Source organism: Aythya marila, assembly GCF_965140915.1.
Source record: "Aythya marila genome assembly, chromosome: 3".
Lineage (NCBI taxonomy): Eukaryota > Metazoa > Chordata > Aves > Anseriformes > Anatidae > Aythya > Aythya marila.
Window position 1 is genome coordinate 1,246,136 of NC_139044.1, and position 3,892 is coordinate 1,250,027.

Consider the following 3,892-nt stretch of genomic DNA (forward strand, 5'->3'; position numbering starts at 1 on the left):
ATTGCAGGAGCTGTGAGGGGAAGAAAAGGGTGGCACAGGGCCACAGAGTTAGCTGAAGTAGCACCTTCTGTGAGTAAGGCCTTCCCAGCAGAATTAAAAATTCATCAGGTCTAGGACCTTAATAAGTGATTTTGAAAGGAGATGTGGCAAAAAGTGCTCAGCAGTGCAGGCAGATCCTGCTGGCCCAAGTGGCTGAAAGCCAGGAGCAGGGGGAGAGTGAGTCCGCACTTCTGCAGGGAAGTTATAAATAAAGGAGCAGTGGGAAAAAGAAGGGGTAAATCGTGAAGCAGCCGGAATTTGTTTAATGTTTCTAAAGATTTAAAGCTAATCATAAGCTAAGTTGACACTCGTGGTTCCTCCTCCCACCCCACACCTCCAGGATCTCCTAATTTACAGCGGACCAGGCTCCTGTGCTTTTCGTGAGCGTGATGTACGTGAAAGGAGCAGCCTAATACCTCAGCTGCTCCAGGAGCCTGACAGTGTTTTCTCACTGCTTCTCCCTCTAATAAATCAAAGTGTTCAAGTCAACGAACTGCCCAGCCAACAAGAGTCCTATTGTAGGGAACAGCGGCTGTTTATGCATTTTTACAGCCATGAATCTCCTGGATGGCATTCCTGCTGACTGGAATGCCTCACAGCAGTTATATAATTGCAAGCAAAAATTTCACTCTTTTTGCCAAATTGCTGAACCAGAAGGTTCAGCTTGCTAAAGGACCAGAGGGAAGAAACTGGAAGGGAGACGCAAAGGGAAGAGGCTGTATAAACTCTTGGGCTGTGATCAGCATTTTGATCGTTTTAGGAATTTGTCAAGGGGAGAAGAGGGAGTTGTGTGGAGAGAGATGGGTGAATAATTAACCATGTATAATTTAGTCAATTAATTTTGCTGATTGAGAACTATCTGCAGAGGGGTTTGTGTGTATATCAAATGTTACTCAATAGCTCTTTTCTGTAAATAGATTTTGGGTCATAGCTTTATCCTGAGGAGTTCATTTGGGTATTTGATAATTAAATACTGAGGAAGAAGTGAGAGTACTAGCACATGAAAAGGAAATCATGGAAATGGTGCGTGTGTAGTCTCATTGATTTCTGAAGGTATGAGATAGGGAAAGTTTGTTTGATTTGATCTTTCATCTCTCTCTCTAGCCTCTGGAGAAGTCACCTCAAGTCTTGAGAGCAGTGAAATCTGAGGCATTTGGAGTGAATTACCCAGTCCTATCATATATTTGTCTTGCATGAACCCAGCTTTAGGGGAGCTGAGTACCTGTTTGCCTGCACATGGTGATGGGTATGCAACACTCATCTGCAAATCTTGTGCAGACAACTGAGCCTATTTCATTAACTTATTACTACTCTCACTCTTACCTGCCTCCTACCCCTTCATTAAAGTGATGTACTCCTTCTAGACTGCATTAGAAATTATTTAAAAAGTGGCAGTTTTCCATAAAATATTTGCAATGGAGCCTAGGCATCATTATTGCAAGATCTTAGTAACAATAGTTAGTATTAACTTCCACGGCTCTGAGGAAGACACAGGTGTTCTTCAACCTCCCCTCCTTGTGTAACCTTGAGCAGATAATTGCTTAGAGAAGTTTTATTATCCCTATTTTACAGCTAAAACCCACCTGAATGATTAAAAAAACCACTCTTGGTCCCAAGACAAAAGTCTCAGACTCATGCATCCCAAAATCTGTAATGGGAGTTAGGAGAATTCTTGCTGTGAGGGTCTGAGTACAGCACGCTGCCCACACGCCGCCCACGGAGCTGGTGTCGTAGCAAAGTACAGAATGCAGTGCACTGCAGATGCTGCTGCTGAAGTAAAACTGCAAGGCAAAAAAAAAAAAAAAAAAAAAAAAAAAAAAGGTATGAAAACATGATGTTTATGTGAAAATCTTTACTGGACAAAATGTGGATTTTGTGTAGCAACCTCAGAAGCTTTGCAACTTTTTTTTTTTGTACCAAGTCATTTGCATTTACAGAATCACAGAATTTTCTAGGTTGGAAGAGACCTCAAGGTCATCGAGTCCAACCTCCAACCTAACGCTAACAGCCCTCCACTAAACCATATCCCTAAGCTCTACATCTAAACGTCTTTTGAAGACTTCCAAGGATGGTGACTCCACCACTTCCCTGGGCAGCCTGTTCCAATGCCTCACAAATTTCACCTCTTTAATTTAAATTGGTATCCATAAGTTATCCCCTCCTTTTTTTTTTTTTTTGTTTTGTTTTGTTTTTTTGTGTGTGTGTGGGGGGGGGGGGGGGTGGAACACTAATTTTGTATCACCAGGTAGCTTTCTCCTGTGAAGTTCCCACTCCAAGTAGTACAACCGGCCTTTCAGATAACTCTGCTTGACTTCTGTGCATGTGTTTGCAGCTCACAAACAGATTGCTAATGCTCTTTTTTTGTTTGTTTCAGTGCTTTCACTTAGTGGGTGACACCCCTGACAGTTTGATTACTTGGAATTTGAGGTGAAAATGCCCAGCCAGAGAGATCAAGTCAAGATAGAGAAAAATGAGGAGCACGTTAAAATAAGAAAATTGGACTTTTTGTGAAGAACACAATTGCTTGTTCATATGTTGCTGAAATGTGAAGGTACTGTTAATAACTCTCTGAACCTCAGCTTTTTTAATTATCTTTGTATTTGCCACCTAGGATCATGAGGTAGGGACTTGTGGCTGCAGTGTGTGCAACAGACAAAAGCAAAGCTGCTTGATGCAGCATCAACAGTTTGTGGTACTGAAGTTTCATGCAGCCATTGCTAAATCTTTCATGCTTAAAACAATGAGAATTGATAGTCAGCTATGAAACCAAAATCATATAAATCCACTGCAGGGTTGTTGGTGTTTTTTTTTTTCTTTCTTTTTTTTTTTTTTCTTCAGTTGAAACCATGACCCAGCCTAACACAGTTCACTTCCTCACTTACCAACCTCAAGTGCTCTGTCAGGTTTGAAAAAGGATAGAAGTGAGTCAGGAAGGGTGAATGTATTTCATGCTTCATAAATGTATGTTGGGATGGGAAGGAGAGAATGACCTGCTTGATTTTATTTTTTGGCAGTGCTCATATACTTCATTCCAATTATCTGTTGCTTGTCTTATACAAAGACAGTGTATCTGCTGTCTGGATTTCCAAGGGGCATGTTCAATGTAGAGCAGCTGAAATGGAAGCTGAATGTTACTGTAGGCTTCAGTTTCCCAGCAGTAGTGCTGCAGGTAATTTTTCTAGCTATAAATAAAATGATCCTTAAAGCTGGATGCAAAGAAACAGAAGTTTGGGGATGATTTGGCTTGTCATCTCCATCACAATCTAGTCTTAATGAATATCTTGTTAGTTATTTCCACACCTGGTGTTTCCTATGCAGAGGCCTCCAGGATGCACCAAAGAAAGCAGAGAGCAGGAAGAAAGATGAAGCTTAAATTATCATCATCAGCTCTGTTTGTCAAGCAAGGTATGCACATCTGAGGGAAGCTGTGTGTGGCTGCTGCTGCTGACAGAGCCCAGGCAGCATGCTGTGTGCATGCGCCCCATCTGGAGGGATCCTGTGAAGGAGAAACCCTCAGGCCTGGACGAGGACAAGACTGATGCCAGCCTCTTGGCACCAAAGCCCACCAGGACTGAAGCTCATTGACCTGCTGTGGCTGTGCAGAAAAGCTGAACCACTCAGCACCTCACTGCTCCACTGCTGCTTGTGTGGTTCATTCCAGGGGCTCACAAGAAGGGAATCCTCTCACCAGTCATGGGAAAGGGACTTTGTCTAGACAACATCAATTTTGCAGTGTAGGTAACTTTCTGTGGTGGTGGTTTTTGTTGTAGGTGAGAAATAGAGAAGAGATTGGTTGGGTACATCTCTCCTTGGGCACAAAGGAGAGGTCCTATCAGCACAGTGCCCTCAGTTT